The sequence below is a fragment of the Callospermophilus lateralis genome, chromosome 7 (genome assembly GCF_048772815.1).
Source record: "Callospermophilus lateralis isolate mCalLat2 chromosome 7, mCalLat2.hap1, whole genome shotgun sequence".
Taxonomy (NCBI): domain Eukaryota; kingdom Metazoa; phylum Chordata; class Mammalia; order Rodentia; family Sciuridae; genus Callospermophilus; species Callospermophilus lateralis.
In genome coordinates this window covers 64,371,308-64,396,068 of record NC_135311.1, presented here as the reverse complement: position 1 = coordinate 64,396,068, position 24,761 = coordinate 64,371,308, and the positions used below count along the sequence as shown (strand labels likewise).

The 24,761-nt window shown below is 49.0% G+C and overlaps 1 protein-coding gene across 1 annotated transcript in view; it reads left to right on the top strand.

Moving 5' to 3' along the window:
• LOC143404358 (rho GTPase-activating protein 29-like) overlaps positions 1-24,761 on the top strand; it is a 93,113-nt gene that overhangs the window by 56,836 nt on the left and 11,516 nt on the right. The window lies entirely within an intron of this gene.

Here is a 24,761-nt window from a genome sequence, read left to right as displayed (position 1 = left end):
GCTGGGTTGGGGCCTTGAGACTGGGGCAGTCTCATGCTCTAGTCATGCTCTAGGGAGTGGAAGGTAGGATGCCCAACAAGAACCATGCCTTGGGGGTATCAGGAGCTTGCATCACAGGCCTCCAGCAGAGCCTGGGAGGTGCTCCCTAGAGATGACCCCATGCATGAATCCTGGAAAGGAGAATGGAGGGTGGCAGGCTGTATCGGAAGGTCCCAGGCAATGGGAGCATTTTCCTGGGAAACCCTGAGTATGTATTCTTTTTTTCCTGGCAAATAATGGGTCCTGATAAGGTAACAAAAGCCTAACTGGCTGAGAGATCCCTTTGCTCCTAAGGTGTTGCTCTGGTTGAGCAACAGTGGCCCCAAAGGTCCCCATGGCTGGACCTGGCATTCCCTCGGGCGGGGGGCGGGGGTGGAGGCCAGTGGCAGGAAGTCATGGAATCAAGAAGCCGGAAGTGTGAGGAAGAGAGAGAGAGAGGATGAGCTGGTGAGAAAACCACGTGGCATCCTGGGTTCAAGACCTACTTTTCCTTTGCAAATTTGATCTGGAGTCAAAAGAAGGCAGATTCCCTCTGCCTTGGGAATTCTGAGAGGTGGGAATGACTAAGGCATGGGGAGCCTTATCGCTGGGATGCTATGGAGGATCCAGAAGAGAGAAGCGGGAGGGCATGTGCCTGCTTGGATGAAGCAGGAAGAGTCATTTTCAGAGGCATTTTGAACTTTTGGGGAGGAAGTGGTTGACCTAGGAGGGTGTCACAAGAGATCACAAGGGACCAAAGTTAAGATCCAGCACAATTTTAGGCTGCATTTCAGTGAGGATACTGAGGATAGGGTAGAGGAGGAATGAGTCCAGAATAGCACTGAAGCCTCCTAGGGACACTTTAGGCCTAAATGCAGAGTAACTGGTGAACAATGCTCTTGCCAGGGACTGGCATGTGGGCACAGTGCCAAGCAGCAATCACAGCTGTATGGTTATATGTGAGTGTGATAGTGTGAGTTCATCACACTATCAAGGGACTTGATATCAGCAAAGGACTTCTTCCCACTTAGTTGTGGGTTGTGGGTTGATCAAAGATGACCAAAGAGGACCAGGAATAGTTGCTATGGTAGTAGAGTTCCCCAGACCCTGTGCTTCTGTGGACAGCCTTGTTCAGAATGTACCTGCTTCAGAGCCCTTCCACAGTTGCAGGCCTAGAGGTCACACTGACCCGCAGTGCCAGGGCTTTTAAGATGCGTGCACATCCATCACATCTCATCCCTGCTTAAGCAAAGCACTCTCCTGTCGTGTACCTTTTCCGGCAAGTTATTTAACTTCGATTTTGCCACAGTTTCCTCATGTGAAAGCCAGGGGCTTGCTTGTAAGATCAACCCCATGGGGATGTATTGTTTGCATCTAATAAGCAAGAGCCTTTATAAAGCACGAAGTATATTGTAAGTGTTCAGTTAAATGAGTTCTTTTACAGATCTTTGTACAACCCTATCTACAATATGAGCTCACATACAACAGGTTAGGAAATCAAGATTCAGTGAATTTAAATGAACTTCCAAGATGAACAAGCAACACACAGAAAGAAGAGGAGCAAAGCTCATGGAAAGAAAAGGCAATTTATGCTAGAGAGCCCAAACAGGGGCAGAAAACCCAAGTCAAGGCTGCAGTGTCTGGGTCCCCTCATACCTTGAAGCACAGTGGGCTAGATTGGCTGGTGAAGCCCCCTCGGGATGGTATGCTAAATTGCTTTAACAGAGATCCAAAAAATGCATCCAAAGAATGAAAGTCTCTTTCTCTCTTCCTCAGCATCCTGAGTTTGGGATTGGTGGGAGGCTCTGCCATTCCCTAAGCCTAGCATGTTTTCTGTGGAGTCTAAGCTGAACCACATCCAACTGGCCATCTGTGACCCTCAGGGAATAAAAGAGACAGGAGGAGGCTGTCCCCTACCCCCAGCCTCCTGCTTGATTTTGATGGCATCCATTTTCTGCTTACCTCATAGAGTGGGAGGGGGGCATCTTCAAGGAAGGCTGGGAAATGATGTGGACTGGCCACTGATGAGCCAGGCTTCTCTTTTATTACTACAAAGAGCAAAGGCATTATTGGTGGTCATCTGGCAGTCTACACCTCCACTATCAGCTCCTCTGGACACCCAATGACTGTCCATACTCCTCTTATGACATCCTCTACCCTGCCCCAAGGAAATCAACCCAAATCCTGTTGGTGATCATATCCAGATCAGAGTTCAGGATCTGGGAATCTTGCTCAGTTCTCCTTTTGTGAGTCTAGCTGAATATGTTCATGGTCCAGAGGTCTAAAAAATAAAATAAGTGGTCTTTACCCTTCCCCATCACCGTCCCTCACCCATTGCTCCAACACATCCTTGCACAGTGTACAGAGATGGAGCAGAACTCCCAGATTCACAAAACAGCTTCCATTCTGAAAAGTGAAGGAGCGATAGCAGTGTTTCACTGAAATGATAGGGTTCTGCTGGGTGGGAATCATGGAGATCTGTTGTTATGGTTTGGATCTGGAATGTCCCCCCAAAAGCTCATGTGTTGAAAGAGTGATTCCCCAGTGCATCAAGGTTCAGAGTTGGAGATTTGAGGCAATAATTAGGGCTGAGACTTCATCAGTGGATTAATCCATTTGCTGGATTAATCCATTGATAGTTGAATGGACTACTAGGTGGTGACTATAGGCAGGTGGGGCATGGCTGGAGGGAGTAGGTCACTGAGGGTGTGGCCATGAGGACTACCTCTTTCCTCAGCCTTTCCAGCCCGCCCCCCTTCTAGCTTGTTGCCATAAGCAGCTAAGGAGCTTTCATCTACCATGCCCTTTCACCGTGATGTTCTGCCTAACTTCAGACCCAAAGTAATGGACTCAGCACTAAAATAAATCTATCCTCCGGTTGTTCTTGTTAGGTATTTTTTTGATCACAGCAACAAGAATCTGACTAACACAGGAGGTTTCCAGTGGAAACCCTGATCCTAGTTACTGGGAAGAATCCTTGACCCTGGTGCCATACTCTGTGTACTCACTCCCTGGGTCTTCCTTATTGTCCCTTTATTGTCTGTCGACAGCTTTCGCCAAGTGGACATTAGCAAGTGCACCATCATGTGAGACCACCATCCACCCATTGGATCTTCATAGTTGACTTTCTTCTTGATCATGAGATTAGATTTGAAGTCATTTTAAGAACAGAAGAGTCATTGGCTCTTCTAGACCTGGTGTGGTCTTGAACAGTAAATTCCTACATAACAACTTGGCAGGCTTTTGGTTTCTTTACTTCCTATCAGTGGCATGTTCCAATAGCCACATTCAGGATTCCTTCCTAGACATAGTTCTTAAGTCTTCTTTATCCTTTGCTTCTTGATGTCTGGAACTTCATGTTGATTTCTCTGGTGGCTTTCTTTAAGCCATGCAAAATGTTGGTTGGTGGGAAAAGAACATGGCATCCTTCAGTTGATCTTGACCAAAGGTGTGCGTGGGTGTTTGACTGAAACGTCTTAATAGGTCTTTGAAGAAAACAGTCTGTCCTTTGATATTAAGGATATGGAGGCAGATGGCTTTTCCAACACTGTGCCTCTCTTGCAATGCAAGAATTTTATTCCTCTCTCTACCTATTTATAACATAATGACCTTTAAGACACTGTCATATGTGTACCACTCTGCTTTCTGTTTTAGTTAAAACTAAGATGCTGTAGTAAGGAGACCACAGAATGCATTGGCTCCAATAAGATAATTGTCGCACACATTGTCAGGTTTCAGGTTTGCAAATATCTCTGCTCAATGCAATAGGCTGTGATCAAAGCTGGGCTTCTGGGTCAGTTTTTCAGCTCATAGACATAGGAAAATAAGAGATAGGGAGCAGGGATTTAGCCTGCAAAGGGCACATGGGGGTCTTACTTTCTGTAGGTCAGGTCATAGGTACAGGGCAACCTGAAAACCAGGGAGTCTGGGGATGGGGGAATATCTGGCCACCTGAGTTTCAGGCTGCAGCTACCATGGAAGATGAAGAGGTATAGGGATGGGCAGCCTGCCGTCTCTGCATGAAGTCTGAGCCCTAAGGAAGTCTTCCTTGACTTAGGGAAGCAAATGTATATCAGATTCATAAAATAAGTTTATATAACAGCACATGCTCTGTAGAAACACAGTGTAAGGAGATATTGAATAACCAAAATTATTGCTTAGATAAAAGTTAGAGAGCCTACATAGGTGGGAATTAGTCTTAGAAGGGCTGGTCCAATCCCTCATTTTACAGATGAGAATTCTTAAGATAAAATAGCTATGAAGTTTTTAGCATCCAAGAACAGATGAAAAGAGTGTTCTGGAAAAAGGATGATTTATTCTACCTTCTTCAAATAATACAGTGGAGTTTGATGTCTTAGCTGTCATTCTGTTAGTGGGACCTGGAGTAGAATAAGAAAATGGGGTACTAGGAAGGGGTTAGATACCCATATCACCAAAGTTAATCATGGAAGGGTGGGGTTAGAGAGAACCTTAGAAATCCTGGTTCAGCCTCTAATTCTACAGATGAGAAACTGAAAGATCAGAGGGAGGAATCATCTGCTCTGAATTACACCTGTTTTTTTTGTTGGTCGGTCGGTTGGTTCTCTCTCTCTCTCTCTCTCTCTCTCTCTCTCTCTCTCTCTGTGTGTGTGCGTGTGTGTGTGTGTGTGTGTGTGTGTGTATTGCTTTCAAAATTCCTCTTTGGGTTGATGGTTATTCAGAGGGCAGATGCTGGGGTCTTGGAGGTCTACCTAGAGGGATAGATCTACCAGAATGCATCGGTGTGATTCCAGCTCCCTAAACACACAGACACCTGCCTATGCCCAGCATGTGTTCTCAACCTCACATATGTACACGAACGAATGAGTTGACTTTTCCTGCATAGGGCAAGAGGAGTGTGTTCTGCTTTCTACATCAGAGGCGACTGTGGCTGTGGTAAGCCATTGTTGTAGATTGTGGCAGCCATTAGAAGATGGCGCCGGCTTCCACTGTGGCCTGTAGTAAACAACTCCTTTTATGGAGAGTTGGCACGCTATCCCTTGCCACCCTATGAGAAAGATCCACGTGGCGGCTTAAGATTGGTACGTGGGAGGCTTTATTAGGCTGTGCTTGGGCGCTCGGGAGTAGGGGGGTCACTAGAAGATACTTTAATCAAGGCCTGAATAAACTGCTGAAAGAAGATTCCTGAGTTGCGTCTTCCTTGCGGGCAAGGGGTCGCGACAAGTGGTGCCGAGACCCGGGAACCAGAACTTTCAGTAGTCAGGTGTGGTGCACCGGTTAGTCCCAGGTAAGTGGGATCCGCGATCAAAGCGGGGATTAGTCCCAGGTAAGTGGGATCCGCGATCAAAGCGGGGCAGCTCCTCTGTAAAGCAAGAGAGAGCGTTACATTTTATTGCAGCTGCACTGTGTACTTTCACTTTTGTTTTTTGTGTGTCTTTTGTTGTGTCATGGATGCCGCATCTTCAAGTCCGCTTCTCCTGGCCCTAGATGGCCTGTTACGTTCCAAGGGCCTAGAAGTGAAACGTAGTACTTTACAGAGATTTTTACAGAAGACAGATATTGCTGCACCGTGGTTTGCGTTTTCGGGCAGCCTTACTATACCTAGCTGGGACAAATTAGGGAAAGATCTAAATTTCGCTCGTGAACAAGGCACCTTAGAGGGTGGTGTTGTACCACTTTGGAAGTTACTTAGAGGATGTATAGTAGATAGTAAATGCCAGGAAGCTGTGAGTGAGGGTCAAGCTGTTCTTGAGCAACTACATGAGGAAAAGTCTGAAGGATCACATAGTGAAGTGGCAGAGAGCATTGGGAGTAAGAGTAGTGAGAAGGCAAAAGAGCCTGAAACTAAAGATAGGAGAAGGCTCTACCCAGACTTGGCTGAATTAAAAACGCCTGAGAACACAAGCGGCTCAGAGAGTTCTGAGGACCTTGATATATTGCTACAACAACTACGCAAGATAAAAGTGAAGAAAAGGAAAAAAGGGATACAGGGCACGCAGGCCTACTGTAAAAAGGGGACGGGATCCAATATCGGTCAACAACACTCTGAGGAGGAGGAGGTAGAATATCTCAAAGAAGATATGGTGCCGGTTGCCCCACCCCCGTATGTGGGGGGGAGCCAAAATTCCGGGAGATGTTTTCATGCGCTATTTGGAGGACAGTTAATACAGATATGGGACTTGCATACCCTGTATTTCAGGACAATAACAGGGGAAGATATCATGAGCCTTTAGACTTTAAGATAATTAAAACCTTGGCGGAATCTGTCCGCACTTATGGCGTGGATGCCGCTTTCACCCTTACTCAGGTGGAGGGACTTGCTAGATTTTGTATGACTCCTTCAGATTGGGCTAGTCTAGTCCGCGCTTGTGTCTCCCCAGGGAAATATTTGGATTGGAAAGCATTTATGCTAGAGGGTGCAGTAGAGCAAGCTGCTCAAAATCATGCAGCGGGACGCCCTGCCTAGGATAAGGATATGCTTTTGGGACAAGGCAAGTTTGCTAATCAACAAACAGGATACCCCCCCAACATTCACGCCTTGTCAAGATCACTCTTGGGAGAAACATCAGGTCTCTAAGGATTTCTCTCTTTCCCCCTCTCATAAAAGATACTTATATAATTCTTCCAACTGTAATTCCTCTATAGGAACAGTTGGTCTTGGTTTCAATGGTTAATTTCCAATGAAAAGGGAGCCACAGCTGATATCTCCACTTTGGCTCAATTACGAGGAGTCAAAAGCTGGTTGTTTAATGTTTCTGGTAGTATCCAAGACTCGGATCAAGGTAGGAGACTTGGAAATATTTCACATAACTCACAATTAAGTAATGCTACGTTATCCTCTGCAGCAGTCTGTCTCCAATCTCTGTTCCTGTTTCTTTTGGCTAATGATACATCACAGGGGATGCTTAATTGTTCTAATGTTACCTGTTATTTAACTGAGTGTTGGAATGGCTCTTGGACTGTGGCAGTGATTATAAAAATTCCAACCTTTGTCCCGATCCCAGTTACTGCGGATCCGGAATCTTTTCCTATTGTTGAACTGATTAGAGCCCGTAGAGATTTTGGTATTACGGCAGCTATAGTGACAGCTGTGGCGGTATCTGCTGCTGCAGCAGTTACAGCTGGAGTAGCCATGGCCAGCCAAGTACAAACTGCTGCCACTATTAATGAGGTTATTCAACAAACATCCACCATACTTAAATCTCAAAGTAGAATTAATCAACACATTTTATCTGGGATTCTGGCTGCTAATCAAAGGATAGATCTGCTTCAAGCTCAAGTTGAGGAATTGTCTGATCTAGTATATTTAGGTTGTGTTGATCAACGTGCACATTTATGTATAACCTCTGTCAGATTTAATGATTCCAGGAATGCCTCCCACATCATCGGGAAATATTTATCCGGAACCTGGTTCATGGAAGCAGAAAACCTACTCCAATCTCAACTAACTCAAATTGCTGTTTTGAATAGTACCGGTGTCGAACCAGTGACTTTGGGTCAATTCACCAGTTGGCTATCTTCTGCCTTTTCCTTCTTTAAGGAGTGGGTGGGAGTGGGCATTTTTGGGGCAATGTGTTGCTTCGGTATTATACTTTGTTTGGGGCTTCTCTGTCGCCTTAAAACTCGCCATACACAGGAGAAGGCTATGATTGTACAGGCTCTTGCGGCCTTGGAAAATGGCATGTCTCCGCAAATCTGGCTTGCACATCTTAAACAGTGATTTTCTGGGCATGGCCATTGCACCCCAAGTTAATTTCACATTGCACTGGGATTGGCATGTCCTCTTTCTTATTCTCCCCCAGTACTGAATAGCCCTTGCACTCTGCAGGTCTTGTTACCATTGCACGCAGATGGGTTTTAGGACTGGTCTTTCTTCTTGGCTACAGACTCTTTACTTTCCTCTGGGGCTTAGGGATTGTGTTGCCAACTAAAAATTTGTTATTGTTACCAGGCTACCTGTGTTGCCCTACTTCTTGCCGTCGTCACGATGCAGGATGCGAGGCAAAGCACTGCACTTGAGTGATCCCTCAACGGACCTCAAGGAAAGCATGTCCTATTGCATGCGGGTTTGACGTCCACACCCCCGCCCTACGAAAAAAGGCGTCGGCTGATATGGGGTCAGGTCTGGGGAAGGCGCCTCCTTAGGACTGAACCATACATTGCAGCCGCTTCTGCACAGTGGGATAGGACCTCTACTTTCGCCTGCATTGTTTTATAAAATAGAAGGGGGAACTGTGGTAAGCCATTGTTGTAGATTGTGGCCGCCATTAGAAGATGGCGCCGGCTTCCACTGTGGCCTGTAGTAAACAACTCCTTTTATGGAGAGTTGGCACGCTATCCCTTGCCACCCTATGAGAAAGATCCACGTGGCGGCTTAAGATTGGTACGTGGGAGGCTTTATTAGGCTGTGCTTGGACGCTCGGGAGTAGGGGGGTCACTAGAAGATACTTTAATCAAGGCCTGAATAAACTGCTGAAAGAAGATTCCTGAGTTGCCTCTTCCTTGCGGGCAAGGGGTCACGACATGTGGCAGCTCTCATTACCCCCACTGCCTAAGGAAGAACATCTCAGGCTTCCCAGTATTATGTTCAGAGTGCTTCATTGAATAACTCACTAAACACCCCAGATACCATGCTCTGCCATGCACGGCACCACAAACTCTTCTTGCAATCATAGAATGAGAAAGGGCCGACTGTTATGTCACCTGGGAAGTTCTTAGTGCCTGGATCTCACCCCCAGACATCCACATTTATTGGCCTTAGAATGAGTTTAGGCAAGGACATATCTGAAGGCTCACCAAGGGGTTCTCAGTGCAGGTCTGGGACTCCCTGTGGGACAGGATGCTCTCAGGCTGCAGGTGTCTGAGCTCTGATTTAAAGTTAGTTTCAAGCAAGTGAAGAGCACAAACAGATCTCCTTTGTACAAAGAGTACAGGGCAGAGAGTAGAGGACAGATGAGCAAGACGACAGGCTGGCAGTCGCAAGGCAGTTGGATGCCCTTCTTGGTGGCTTTGGAAAAAGGTGAGGCATTTGGAAGCAAATGTGCTGACTGTGGTGTGTGGAGACCAAGAGGGGAAGCTGCTCAGTGGTGTCTGGTGGGACCCAGGATTTCAAGCTGGTGATTAGGTAGGTTGTGATAAGTAGTGATGGTGAGCAGACTGGAACCCCTGGTCCTTTGATGTGCCAGCTTTGCACCGCCTGGGAACTCTTTGCTGCAGAAAAATGTTTGTTAATCATTGGATGGCTTGAGAGAAGGTTAAAAGCAATGAGTGATTATGGGCATGGTGACGTATTCCTGTAATCCCATCAGCTCAGGAGTTGAGGCAGAAGGATCCTAAGTTCAAAGCCAGCCTCAGCAAAAGTGAGATGCTAAGCAACTCACTGAGAGCCTGTCTCTAAATAAAATACAAAAAAGGGTAGGATGTGGCTCAGTGGTTGAGTGACCCTGAGTTTAATCCCTGGTACCCTTACTCCAAAAAAATTTTTTTTTAAATAAAAGCAAAGGGTGATCTGTGCGTTTCCTCCCAGAGAGCTGTTCAGGAAACTTTGCTTCTCATTCTCTGGTTCCTTGTGCCATGTCTGTTGGTGGCACAGCTTTTCTAGAGAGCAGGATTGATGGTTACTATGGAACCCACAGACTTCTCATGAGTTGTTCCATGGGGCCAGTTACACTCATCTCTGTCTTCAGGTTTCCAAAATGCTGGTGCAGTCCCATGAACATCTTCTTCGTTTTATTTTATCTGTTTTTAAACAAAAAGTGAGGATCTATTGAATTGTCACCTAAAGTAATTAGCAAATAACATTTTTCCCCTTAGTTCACAGTGTCACAGCAAACCATCTAAAAGGTATTCATGAGCAGAGTAATGTTAATATTAATAAACCTAATGATGATTTAAAAGCAAATTGAAAATTTAATCTTTCATTAATTCATGACATAGTTATAGAAAGCCTAGTTATTATGACTTCAATAAAAGTTCTTTTGGAGATTATCACACTTTATTTGGAAAGAAACAGAAGGGCAAAAGTTTCTAAATCTAACTAGCAGCTCAAATCTTCCAATTCCTCCTCCTTTTCTGGAGGCAGGGTGAGGTTAAAGACTTCCTTTCACTCTTTTCTGCTTTCTTGTTATGGACTTCCCATCTCCTCCTGGCTGATGATTTATTTGAGTTTCTTAGGATGGAGGAGGCATAATCCAGGGAGTGGGAAACAACCTTCAAGAGCTGCAGCTTGACTAGACAGCACTGGACAGGTACCCAGGTGAAGAGCTGCAAGTGCTGGGTCAGGGGGCCCCCCGTAGCCCCAGACACAAATGTTTGCAAATTAAGCTCAGAAATACATCAGGAGTTTTTAAGGGAGTAAAAGCATCTCTGGTTTGTGAGATCACATGAGGAGAAGATGGTTGCCTGGGCCACTGCTCTGTCAGGTCACTGGCTCTGGAATAGAGCTCAGAACAGAAAAGGTCAGAGCCCAGTCAGAGGTTGCCCTGCCTCTCGCCTCCCTGTAACTGTGCTTTGGCAGCCTGCACCTTCTGATGGACTCAGCGCCAGTATCTGCAGCTGCTCAGTCTGCCAGAAGAGCTGTGTGAAGACAGGCCTGTCAGGAGGTGTCAGGAGTAGTAGGGATGAGAGCCTGGGCCTGGCTCCAGCACAGGAGTGAGTCTGAGCCGCACCAGGTTGTAGAGACGGCTGCATGGCAGCCTGGCAAAACTCAACTGTCCTGACCTCTGAAGGTAAGGAGGAGCCCACATTGCTTTTGGGACCATGCTACATACCACTTTTAAATATGTTTATAAGGAACTGGCTTCAGAGTTATCACCAGGCACTGCTCACGGAGTTCGGTGAGAGGCCAGCACATGTTTCCAGAAGGTAAGACAGAGATACCCAATGAGGTCCGACCCCTCACACAGCATCCTCCTCACCCTCTCTCCTGTATAATAAAAGGTGTGAAGGTCATTACACCTCTCAGCACTGGGCTGGGGACACATGGGTGACTGGGTACCCTGCTTCAATTCTGGCTGATGGCATGACTTTAACAGTGCATGTCTGGAATGTTAGAGCGGCATTTATGATCATTAGAAATAATCAAGTCCAGACCAAGGAAAAAGGTCTAAGAGAATGTTCAATAATTTATAGCTAAATGACTTTGGGACCTCAAGGTAGAATATCCAGGTGGTTCTTAAAGGACTCATAAATACTCAATTTAAAGGGGAAATATTAACATGGAGGTTTATGATCAGAGCATTGAAATTACATTGATCATCTCTACTCTGGCTCTAAAAATAAAAATGGAAGAATAATCCAGCTACCTAAGCAAGAAGGCTGCAAGCCATGTCTTGCATGGTAAAGTAACATCTGCCATTGGCACAGCTCAGGGACGTTGCTCCAGGAGACCTTCCTGGAAACGCCCCCAAGGACTCTCAATCGACCCAGCCTCTAGCCCCAACTCTGCCTGTCAGTGGTGAGTGTGTGCATCATTTGCTGTTATATTCTGTTTCTTGGAGGCAGAGAGGACACATATCAGAGTGAGAGAGGTTGATGGAGACAACTTCTCAGGAAGAGATCTGCCCATGAGCTGGAATGGGACCTTCCAAAGTTCTGGTTGTCCTGGGGCTGGCATGGAGAATGCAAAACAAGAGGTGATCTGAGGGTCTTTGGTGAGGGTTTATAGTACAGAGGGGTGGACCACAATGAGAAGCGGAGAAGTGTGAGGCCTTCCTAGGGAAGCAGAGTGCCCAGGCCTCTCCTTAGATACCTGCAGCTCCTGATAGGGTTAAGGAATACCAAGCTGGTTCTGACACCTCCTAGAATGGAAATGACAGAAAAACTCACAATTCCTGCCCTACCTAGCTTAGGATCTGTTGGAAAAATGCAGTAAGATCAGTTTTTACTGGGAAGAGATGAATTCTAGATAGGGCAGAGGGGTGGGAGGGAAAGGGAAGGGGCAAGGGATTAACAAGGATGGGGAATGTGATGGACATCATTACCCAAAGTACATGTATGAAGACATGAATTGGTGTCAACATGCTTTATATACAACCAGAGATATGAAAAATTATGCTGTATATGTATAATAAGAATTGTAATGCATTCCACTGTCATTTATTTTTTAAAAAGTCAATAAAAATAAATTTAAAAAAATGAGAAGCTAAAAAGGAGATTAATAATAATAAAATAAAATAAAATAAAATAAATAATTATAATAATTTCCCTGAAAAAAAAAAAGTTCATCCTGGAAACTAAAAAGTGCAGTCCAAATGCAAGCTCCACAAAACACACATGAACGTTGATTAATTATTTCCTGAATGGACAAAGCCAACAAATGGGTGGTGGTGCAGAGGAGAGAAAAATCACTTCCCAGCAACTAAAAAGAATGAATCACTGCCTCTCCTAAGACATTCACTGGCCATATTGGGTGGATTGGTACATTAGTTAAGAATACAGCCTGGGGCTCTCACTTGACTTCACACTCAGCTTTCTTACTCTCTGTGCCTCAGTTTCCTCATCTACAAAATAAGGCGATTGTGATATTTCCTATTGAAGATTTTCTGTCATGATCCGAGGATGTAAAATGCTCCATAAAAGAAACACTGAAAGGAAAAACAGGGCTAGAAAAAGAACCTAGAGGTGGAGTTATTGTTTTAGACATGGCTTCCAAGGTCAGGAGACTGAACAATGCCTCAGGGAAAGATCTACACAGGGAGCTCAAGAATTGAGCCCCAAGGCAAACTGACTTAGGAGGTTAGGAAAATAGCAAAGAAGTTGCCTTTTACCTAAGATTGCACAGTCAATTGGGTTGGAAAGAAGCAGGACAAGAGTCCCTGCCATTGTGCTGAGCATACTCCTTTGCAAAATGCTTGAGCGTCAGTGGGTGTGGGGCGCCATCAGCCTTCCCCCTCTTCACATGCAGGAAGGCGGCCTTGCCCAGCTTCAGGCGCTGCCATGCAGACAGTGCCTCCATCCTCTTCTTCTGGGTCTCTATGGCCCTGTGCTTCTCCTCCAGCGTCATGTGCAGCTGCACCAGCTCAGATGCCAGGAGGCTGGCAGGATCCCAGCTGTGCCTACCTGGGCTCTGCTCTTTCTTCTTCCACAGTGTCAGAGGGGCTGGGCAGCTTTCCCATGCATCTGGTGTGGTCTTCTGGGAGCTGCTGGTACTGGACTTGGTTTCACAGCTGTTGCGCCTCTGGAGCTTCCTCTCAGCAAAACTGAGAGGAAATTCAGAGCTGACAGCCCATGATCCACAACCACCCTCATCTGCCACTGGCCCTGGTTCCACCCCCATGAGCGCTGCACAGTTCCTGGTCTCTGGGGGACTTGGCAGTGCATGGCGGGGAGGGGCTTCTGTGGCCAGGGTTTTCTTGGAGGTGGCTTGATAGGGCAACCAAGGGCAGTGAGTGGGGGATGGAGGCAGCGAGCTCTGGCCCTCTCTTGCCATGCATTCGGCAGGAGTCTGAGTCCTGGAAACTGGAGGAAGCACAGGGATGAGTGTGGGATGGAGGTGTTCGCTCTGACGCTGCACTGGGCTGGGGACTGCAGAGATGGCTGCTGACCAATTGCCATCCAGGGTCAGAGCGGCCACAGCATCACCCAGTGGTCTGGGAGGGGTAGCAGCTGCGGGCTGGGCGGGGTCTGAATCAGAGTGCTTCACAGCTGACAGCCTGTGATCCACAACAACCCTCATCTGCTGCTGGCACTGGTTCCACCCCCATGAGCACTGCACAGTGCCTGGTCTCAGGGGGACTTGGCTGTGCATGGCGGGGAGGGGCTTCTGTGGCCAGGGTTTTCTTGGAGGTGGCTTGATAGGGCAACCAAGGGCAATGCGTGGGTGATGGAGGCAGGGAGCTCTGGCCATCTCTTGCCATGCATTTGGCAGGAGTCTGAGTCCTGCACACTGGAGAAAGCACGGGGATGAGTGTGGGATGGAGGTGTTCGCTCTGGCGCTGCACTGGGGTGGGGACTGCAGGGATGGCTGCTGACCAATTGCCATCCAGGGTCAGAGCAGCCACAGCATCACGCCTTGGTCCAGGAGGTGTGGCAGCTGCGGGGGGGGGGGGGCGGGGCCTGAATCAGAGTGCTTCACAGCTGACAGCCTGTGATCCACAACTGCCCTCATCTGCTTCTGGCCCTGGTTTCACCCCCATGAGCACTGCACAGTGCCTGGTCTCTGGGGGACTTGGCAGTGCATGGCGGGGAGGGGCTTCTGTGGCCAGGGTTTTCTTAAAGGTGGCTTGATAGGGCAATCAAGGGCAATGTGTGGGGGATGGAGGCAGCGAGCTCTGGCCCTCTCTTGCCATGCATTTGGCGGGAGTCTGAGTCCTGGACCCTGGAGGAAGCATGGGGCTGAGTGACGGATGGCGGTGGTCGCTCTGGTGCTGCACTGGGCCGGGGACTGCAGAGATGGCTGCTGACCAATTGCCATCCAGGGTCACAGCAGCAACAGGGTCGCGTGGTGGTCTGGGAGGTGTGGCAGCTGCGGACGGGGCGGGGCCTGAATCACAGTGCTTCACAGCTGACAGCCTGTGATCCAAAACCGCCCTCATCTGCTGCTGGCCCTGGTTCCACCCCCATGAGCACTGCAGAGTGCCTGGTTTCTGGGGGAATTGGCAGTGCATGGCGGGGAGGGGCTTCTGTGGCCAGGGTTTTCTTGGAGGTGGCTTCATAGGGCAACCAAGGGCAATGCGTGAGGGATGGAGTCAGGGAGCTCTGGCCCTCTCTTGCCATGCATTTGGCGGGAGTCTGAGTCCTGGACACTGGAGGAAGCACAAGGATCAGTGTGGGATGGAGGTGGTCGCTCTGATGCTGCACTGGGCTGGGGACTGCAGAGATGGCTGCTGACCAATTGCCATCCAGGGTCAGAGTGGCCACAGCATAGCACGGTGGTCCAGGTGGTGTGGCAGCTGCGGACGGGGCGGGGCCTGAATCAGAGTGCTTCACAGCTGACAGCCAGTGATCCACAACCGCCCTCATCTGCTTCTGGCCCTGGTTACACCCCCATGAGCGCTGCACAGTGCCTGGTTTCTGGGGGACTTGGCAGTGCATGGCGGGGAGGGGCTTCTGTGGCCAGGATTTTCGTGGAGGTGGCTTGATAGGGCAACCAAGGGCAGTGCGTGGGGGATGGGGGCAGCGAGCTCTGGCCCTCTCTTGCCAAGCATTTGGCGGGAGTCTGAGTCCTGGACACTGGAGGAAGCACGGGGATGAGTGTGGGATGGAGGTGGTCGCTCTGGAGTTGCGCGGTGGTCCGGGAGGTGTGGCAGCTGCGGACGGGGCGGGGCCTGAATCAGAGTGCTTCACAGCTGACAGCCAGTGATCCACAACCGCCCTCATCTGCTGCTGGCCCTGGTTCCACCCCCATGAGCGCTGCACAGTGCCTGGTTTCTGGGGGACTTGGCAGTGCATGGCGGGGAGGGGCTTCTGTGGCCAGGGTTTTCCTGGACGTGGCTTGATAGGGCAACCAAGGGCAATGCGTGGGTGATGGAGGCAGGGAGCTCTGGCCCTCTCTTGCCATGCATTTGGCAGGAGTCTGAGCCCTGGACACTGGAGAAAGCACGGGGATGAGTGTGGGATGGAGGTGGTCGCTCTGGTGCTGCACTGGGCTGGGGACTGCAGGGATGGCTGCAGACCAATTGCCATCCAGGGTCAGAGGAGCCACAGCATCTCGCCTTGGTCCAGGAGGTGTGGCAGCTGCGGGCTGGGCGGGGCCTGAATCAGAGTGCTTCACAGCTGACAGCCTGTGATCCACAACTGCCCTCATCTGCTGCTGGCCCTGGTTCCACCCCCATGAGCGCTGCACAGTGCCTGGTCTCTGGGGGACTTGGCAGTGCATGGCGGGGAGGGGCTTCTGTGGCCAGGGTTTTCCTGGACGTGGCTTGATAGGGCAACCAAGGGCAATGCGTGGGTGATGGAGGCAGCGAGCTCTGGCCCTCTCTTGCCATGCATTTGGCGGGAGTCTGAGTCCTGGACCCTGGAGGAAGCATGGGGCTGAGTGACGGATGGCGGTGGTCGCTCTGGTGCTGCACTGGGCCGGGGACTGCAGAGATGGCTGCTGACCAATTGCCATCCAGGGTCACAGCAGCAACAGGGTCGCGTGGTGGTCTGGGAGGTGTGGCAGCTGCGGACGGGGCGGGGCCTGAATCACAGTGCTTCACAGCTGACAGCCTGTGATCCAAAACCGCCCTCATCTGCTGCTGGCCCTGGTTCCACCCCCATGAGCACTGCAGAGTGCCTGGTTTCTGGGGGAATTGGCAGTGCATGGCGGGGAGGGGCTTCTGTGGCCAGGGTTTTCTTGGAGGTGGCTTCATAGGGCAACCAAGGGCAATGCGTGAGGGATGGAGTCAGGGAGCTCTGGCCCTCTCTTGCCATGCATTTGGCGGGAGTCTGAGTCCTGGACACTGGAGGAAGCACAAGGATCAGTGTGGGATGGAGGTGGTCGCTCTGATGCTGCACTGGGCTGGGGACTGCAGAGATGGCTGCTGACCAATTGCCATCCAGGGTCAGAGTGGCCACAGCATAGCACGGTGGTCCAGGTGGTGTGGCAGCTGCGGACGGGGCGGGGCCTGAATCAGAGTGCTTCACAGCTGACAGCCAGTGATCCACAACCGCCCTCATCTGCTTCTGGCCCTGGTTACACCCCCATGAGCGCTGCACAGTGCCTGGTTTCTGGGGGACTTGGCAGTGCATGGCGGGGAGGGGCTTCTGTGGCCAGGATTTTCGTGGAGGTGGCTTGATAGGGCAACCAAGGGCAGTGCGTGGGGGATGGGGGCAGCGAGCTCTGGCCCTCTCTTGCCAAGCATTTGGCGGGAGTCTGAGTCCTGGACACTGGAGGAAGCACGGGGATGAGTGTGGGATGGAGGTGGTCGCTCTGGAGTTGCGCGGTGGTCCGGGAGGTGTGGCAGCTGCGGACGGGGCGGGGCCTGAATCAGAGTGCTTCACAGCTGACAGCCAGTGATCCACAACCGCCCTCATCTGCTGCTGGCCCTGGTTCCACCCCCATGAGCGCTGCACAGTGCCTGGTTTCTGGGGGACTTGGCAGTGCATGGCGGGGAGGGGCTTCTGTGGCCAGGGTTTTCCTGGACGTGGCTTGATAGGGCAACCAAGGGCAATGCGTGGGTGATGGAGGCAGGGAGCTCTGGCCCTCTCTTGCCATGCATTTGGCAGGAGTCTGAGCCCTGGACACTGGAGAAAGCACGGGGATGAGTGTGGGATGGAGGTGGTCGCTCTGGTGCTGCACTGGGCTGGGGACTGCAGGGATGGCTGCAGACCAATTGCCATCCAGGGTCAGAGGAGCCACAGCATCTCGCCTTGGTCCAGGAGGTGTGGCAGCTGCGGGCTGGGCGGGGCCTGAATCAGAGTGCTTCACAGCTGACAGCCTGTGATCCACAACTGCCCTCATCTGCTGCTGGCCCTGGTTCCACCCCCATGAGCGCTGCACAGTGCCTGGTCTCTGGGGGACTTGGCAGTGCATGGCGGGGAGGGGCTTCTGTGGCCAGGGTTTTCCTGGACGTGGCTTGATAGGGCAACCAAGGGCAATGCGTGGGTGATGGAGGCAGCGAGCTCTGGCCCTCTCTTGCCATGCATTTGGCGGGAGTCTGAGTCCTGGACCCTGGTGGAAGCATGGGGATGAGTGATGGATGGCGGTGGTCGCTCTGGTGCTGCACTGGGCTGGGGACTGCAGAGATGGCTGCTGACCAATTGCCATCCAGGGTCAGAACAGCAACAGGGTCGCATGGTGGTTTGGGAGGTGTGGCAGCTGCGGACGGGGCGGGGCCTGAATCAGAGTGCTTCACAGCTGACAGCCAGTGATCCACATCTGCCTTCATCTGCTGCTGGCCCTGGTTCCACCCCCATGAGCGCTGCACAGTGCCTGGTTTCTGGGGGACTTGGCAGTGCATGGCGGGGAGGGGCTTCTGTGGCCAGGGTTTTCCTGGACGTGGCTTGATAGGGCAACGAAGGGCAATGAGTGGGGGATGGAGGCAGCGAGCTCTGGCCCTCTCTTGCCAAGCATTTGGCGGGAGTCTGAGTCCTGGACACTGGAGGAAGCACGGGGATGACTGTGGGATGGAGGTGGTCGCTCTGGCGTGGCGAGGTGGTCCGGGAGGTGTGGCAGCTGCGGGCGGGGCGGGGCCTGAATCAGAGTGCTTCACAGCTGACAGCCTGTGATCATCAACCGCCCTCATCTGCTGCTGGTCCTGGTTCCACCCTCATGTGCGCTGCACAGTGCCTGGTCTCTGGGGGACTTGGCAGTGCATGGTGGGGAGCCGCTTCTGTGGCCAGGGTTTTTTTGGAGGTGGCTTGATAGGGCAACCAAGGGCAATGCGTGGGGGATGGAGGCAGCGAGCTCTGGCCCTCTCTTGCCATGCATTTAGCGGGAGTCTGAGTCCTGGACACTGGAGGAAGCAGGGGGATGAGTGTGGGATGGAGGTGGTCGCTCTGGCGCTGCACTGGGCTGGGGACTGCAGAGATGGCTGCTGACCAATTGCCATCCAGGGTCAGAGCAGCCACAGCATAGCGCGGTGGTCCGGGAGGTGTGGCAGCTGCGGACGGGGCGGGGCCTGAATCAGAGTGCTTCACAGCTGACAGCCAGTGATCCACAACCGCCCTCATCTGCTGCTGGCCCTGGTTCCACCCACATGAGCGCTGCACAGTGCCTGGTATGGGGGGACTTGGCAGTCCATGGCGGGGAGGGGCTTCTGTGGCCAGGGTTTTCGTGGAGGTGGCTTGATAGGGCAACCAAGGGCAATGCGTGGGGGATGGAGGCAGGGAGCTCTGGCCCTCTCTTGCCATGCATTTGGCTGGAGTCTGAGTCCTGGACACTGGAGGAATCACGGGGATGAGTGTGGGATGGAGGTGGTCACTCTGGCGTGGCGCGGTGGTCCGGGAGGTGTGGCAGCTGCGGGCGGGGCGGGGCCTGAATCAGAGTGCTTCACAGCTGACAGCCTGTGATCATCAACCGCCCTCATCTGCTGCTGACCCTGGTTACACCCCCATGAGCGCTGCACAGTGCCTGGTTTCTGGGGGACTTGGCAGTGCATGGCGGGGAGGGGCTTCTGTGGCCAGGGTTTTCGTGGAGGTGGCTTGATAGGGCAACCAAGGGCAATGCGTCGGGGATGGAGGCAGCGAGCTCTGGCCCTCTCTTGCCAAGCATTTGGCGGGGGTCTGAGTCCTGGACACTGGAGGAAGCACGGGGATGAGTGTGGGATGGAGGTGGTCGCTCTGGCGCTGCACTGGGCTGGGGACTGCAGGGATGGCTGCTGACCAATTGCCATCCAGGGTCAGAGCGGCCACAGTGGCATGCGGTGGTCCTGGAGGGGAGGCAGCTGCAGGCGGGGCGGGGTCTCCCGCGAGGATGGAACATTGAGATGGGCGCCCACGAGAGGTAGACGTCAGGAGTGGGCACTATGGGAACCGGAACACTGTGGTCCTTGGTGATCAGTTAGCAGTTGGAGCAGGATAACGACGCTGAGGCAGCTGAGGACCACAGCGATACTCAGGGGTTAACTTGACTTTTCCTTCTTGCTTTTCGGGTCTTCACAATCGTCTTTCCCACTGGGATCTTTTTGTAAGTGTGGGTACATTTCCTGAAATTTCATTCTGATGAGTACCTAGGTAAAGAAACTAACAAGTGCTGTTCCCTTTTTACTTTTTCTTTACACACTTCACCTCATCTAGGCCTTTGTTGATGACTACTTTGAGCAGGGAAGGGGGCCTAAAGGTGCAGGGACACCCTCTTTGCCTTTCTTTCTGACTGTATCTCTATCCTATCTCTTTTCTGTCCTTCCCTTATTACTGTCCCTTCTGTTTCCATTCACCTTTTTTCAACCATGACCTCAGCACAGAAAGTTAGGGTCTAAATTGGAATTGATAAGCTGGGAGATCCCAACTGCTACAAGGAGGGTATGTCCCTGTGAGTATGTGTCTAGGATTCCCCAAGACCCTGTCGGTGATAAAAATCTGGTGTTCCAGAGGTGGCCCCCCTTCTGAGGAAACCAGTGGACCAGGACTGTCCTTTTCTTTGAGTCAGACAGGTGCTGGTTTATTTCACTTTTTCACTACTGTCCCTGTCTTAGAGACCATGGGGAGGGTTCCACACTGAGTCCTTTGGATCTTTTGGGGGAAGGGAGGAGTGTTAGGTGTTTTGTGAATATTCCAAGGCCATTTCTAAACAGCAGGCAGCTTTTTGTTCTAAATCAGTTTTGTTCTTTTCCTCTTTGGGTTCACTTCACCTCCTTATTGAGTTTGGGTGTAGGGGTCTCCCTCTTCATGGAAAAGAATTCAAAATTAGATGTGGAGGTGAGTATTTAGGATGAGTAAATAAATCACAGCACATTATACATATATACATGTGTGTCTTTGAAATTTAGATCCTTTTCCCTGCAGTGAGTTCTTTAATCAGTTTGCCAGAAATGCCTACATAGAAATGCTAACCTATTGTAAGACTTGTGAAAGTGAGGAATAGTGACACTTAAGCCTCATTAGGTTGACAATACCTATAGATCTGGTCTCATGCAGACTGAATTTGAAGAAAGCCCAATGGGCCCAGGTAGAAAAGTTTCAGCCCCCAAGTTGGCAGGATATTGAAGCTTGGCTGAGTTGAAGAATCACTATATTCAGTGAATGTAGGGTAACACCAGACCACTCCACCTCCCCCAAATAGAACAACCTCTCAGTTATCATCCCCTTCACCTCCCACCTGTAAAAGCCCTTGACCTAGGAATGTGGGCATTTACAACTGCTCTTTGTCCCAGGGAGTTAGTACTACCATTGAACAAAGATGATTCCCAGAAGGGATTCTGGAAGGATTTGGATTCCTATGTATTTTAATTTATTCAGATTCTGAAAATTAATCAGAATCTCACTTTATGCTAGACAGACTCCCTGTAGAACCTTTCCATTTAATGAGTGGCAGAATACAATAACCAAAAACTAGAGCCAAAGGAATGATTATTTTCAATGGAGGGAATGAAGTGGTATTTTTGTGTGAGCTTGAAAGTAAAGGGTAATTTTAATAAGCACAAAGTGGGGGGGGGGGTCTTCCTGCACAGAATTGCTGGTCATCTCTAATGTCTACCAGGATCTCACTGCTTTGACAGTGCAGCCATTTGCTCAGAGACACTGAGAAATCTGAAAGAGAGCTCTGTAGGTTGCCAGTATGTGCAGGTTCTCAAATCAAGCCAGAACCACTTGATCTGAGACAACAAGTCACAGACAATAGCTCTGCTTTGAAGATTTGAAGAGTAGTTGGTTTGCTGTTTCTTTTAAATTTCCCATTCATTTTCATCATGGTGATGAGACGCACACACAAAAATAATTCATATGTGTAAAGAATACAGGGGATTGATAAAGGTTGGGAGCATATTTTATTAATTGTCTTTATGATTACATGATAAGGAATTGAGCCACCTTGTTCATAGAGCAGATTTTCGGCAATAATGCCTCCCTTGATAAGAGTTTTATTTTTCTTGAAGAAAGTTTCAGAGTGTATTGCTGAGAAAGTTTTCAAATGTCACAGTCTTCCTTTTTATTTTATTTGTTGTGGTGTTACATATTGAACCAGGGCTTCAGGCACGCTAGGCAAGCACTCTACCACTGAACTACACTCTAGCCCCATAGTCTTCCTTTGAAAGGAAGAGGTCGGAGCTAATTAACATGTTTATACAAGTGTTAGGGAAGGGCAAGTTCAGTTTCAACTTCAGGGTGTATGCAGACAGAACCTTCCATAATTTTACTTATAATATATATTTTCTAATATTCATTGAGTACCACCATGATGTCACATTTGTGCTTAGCATGTTAGAATGAATGGCTGGCTTCCACAGGACATTCAGGGGACTTTAGGATTGGTTGAGCCTTGCTGGAGAGAAATGGGAAGGAGAGTGATGGAGCTTATGGGGATGATCTTGAGATAGCCCAGAGTAGATCTGAAGGTAGACTAAAAAAACAAAAACAAGTTTTCATAATGGGAAATTTCAAGCAGGCATCAAAGTAGGCCAAACAGTATATACTCTGTGAATACAACCTCAGTTTCAAAAATTATCAACACCTGAACAGTCATTTATCTCTACTACCATTATATTTAATAATCCTTAAAAGCAATTATACACAATACATCAACATGGCTGTGTTCCCAAAACATCCTTTATTGATAAAAATAGACAGCTGCCCTTCATAACCCTGAATTCAAAGACGGATAGTGTTAGGTTGTATGTTTAGGTGTGTGGTTTCTGTTCATTTTAGAGTTGACTGAAATAAGGTTTGATGTTCATCCCTCGCATTATGGATATCTGTTATTTCAGCACCATTTATTGAAAGACCACGGAATTACTTTGGCATCTCTGACAGAAATCGGTTGACTGGGATCCAAGGTGGCAGAGTAGAGGAGATCCTGCTTCAAGCTGCTCTGTGCCTGAATCAGAGAAAGCTATCAGGTGGCTTCTCCTGCTCGGGGTCTTGCCTTGAGGGAACACAACATCTCAGTTCATGTGACAGGACCCCATCCAGCGGATTTTCACAGAATCCACCAGAGCTGCGAACACCAAGCAGAACTCAGAGCCTCTGTGTTCAGGTGAGACTCCAGGCTTCAGTCCCAAAGCCCACAGTTTGAGCACAGGCGCGACTCTCAAGTGGGGGAGCAGAGACACCAACTAAGCACCTCGGTGGAGTGGCAGAACTCCAGGGGATGCTCTGCTCCCACGCAGGTCCCCAGACCACGTTCTAGGCACAGCACAAGGACATCCCAGCTCCCCCGACCTCACCAGACACCCCGACTGGGAAAAGGACTGACTTGACCTTTCTCACCATCTTTGGTGGGTGTGGTTACCAGCTGGATCTGTGACTGAACAGGTACCTGGGTTCCAAATCCACTCCCCCAGCTGTAATAACTCGGTATAGAAACTATCAGCACAAAATCAGCTCTCAGTTGAACAGGAGTGCAGTGCCACCAGGACACTGCCCACTTGGTGCAATCCTAAGTTGGAGGGCGTGAGGTCCCCCAGATGAGACCTGATAAGCAAGAGAGGGGAGGGGGCTAAAACCTAGGAGCAACTCAGAGAGACCAAGATTAGGGAAGCCCAGACAAGAGAGGGAGAGCTTTAGTCTTCTCACACTGGTTACCTACACCACACTGAGGGCAGAGAACCAAGCTTGGAATAGACAACTCTACCTACTAAAAGAGAAGAAAAGGGAACTCTGAGAGTATTTTGTTGTTTGTTTGTTTGTTTTGTTTTTTGTTTTCTTCTCTTCCATATTATCCTCTTTCTTTCTCCTCTACCCCTCCTCCTCTGGTCCTCACAACCCCAACATATAACCAAGAACTTTGCATGAAATAGAACTGAGTCACCAGAATAATATAATATAAAGGAATTGCATAAGCCACCCCTCTTTTTTTTACTTCTCTCTCTCTCTTTTCTCTTTTTTACTTCTTTTTATTTTTCTTCCTCCCTCTCTTTCTCTTTCAACCTCCTAATTTTTACTATTTTTACTTCTTGTAATTTTCTAAACACATATACGTGTTTGTTTTTATGCATTCTACTGTCCTCCCACATACTTGTCTCCCCTAAATTACCTCCTGTCTATTCCCCTGCTACTAACTCTCTTGATTAGAGTTCTCCTCCAAATTTCCTAAGTTTTATTAATCCATTGCCCTCACATCTTTTGCCCTTAACATAAAGTCAGATACCTGACCTCTAGTTCTCTGTCCACCACCAGAAGAAAGTGTACATCTTCTATGAAACTACTGATTATATTTTAAATTGTAATTGAATCTAGAATTACTAGACATTGAAACTAACTATGAATGTCTTAATAGCAGTAATTTACACATAGGTGATGTATTGTTTATTTTGGGAATGTCAACATTGTCTCTCCCCACAAAGAAGGGATCTTGGAATATACAAGAGCACTACAAATCTATAGGGTAAAAAGAATAACACACCAGTCCCACAGAGCAGGAATGAAATAGCAGCAACATGAAAAGACAAGGGAAGAAAATACCACAAACAATTGAAGACAATGCATCATTAGAAGAATAATTAGAAACAGCAGAAAAAGTGACAGAAAAAGATTTGTAATGCAGAAAATAGAACATATATACTGGCATAAACTGAAGTGAACATACTTTATATCCAGAGATAAAAGAAATTGTGCTCTGTATGTGTAATAAGAATTGAAATGCATTCCAGTGTTGTCATGTATTTAAAAAAATTAAATGAATTTTGAAAAAAGAAATAGCTTCACTAAATACAAGAGAGTCTACTTTGGATTCTATTTTATTCTGTTGATTTGCATGTCTCTTCCTAGGCCAAAAGCACACTGGCTTGAATCCTGTAGCTCTACAGTGAGTTGTAAAGTCAAGCAGTCTAGATTCTCTAAAATTTCTTTGGCTCTCCAATATCTTTAACATTTTCATATAAACTTTAGAATCAACTTGTTAATTTCTGTATAAAAACATGCAGGGTTCTTCCAAAATCCTATGTACTCAGCAATAAAAGAGAATAAAATCATGGCATTTTCAGATAAACGCATGGTGTGGGAGAAGATAATGCTCTGTGAATCTAGGCAAGCCCAAAGAAACAAATGCCAAATGTTCTCTCTGATATAAGGAGGCTGACTCATAGTGGGGTAGGGAGGGGGAACAAGGGAGGACTCTGAAACAGAGGGATGCGAGGGGAAGGGAGAGAACATGGGGTTAGAAATGATGGTGGAATGAGAAGGTCATCATTATGCCAAATACATGTATGAAGACACGAATTGGTATGAATATACTTTGCATATGACCA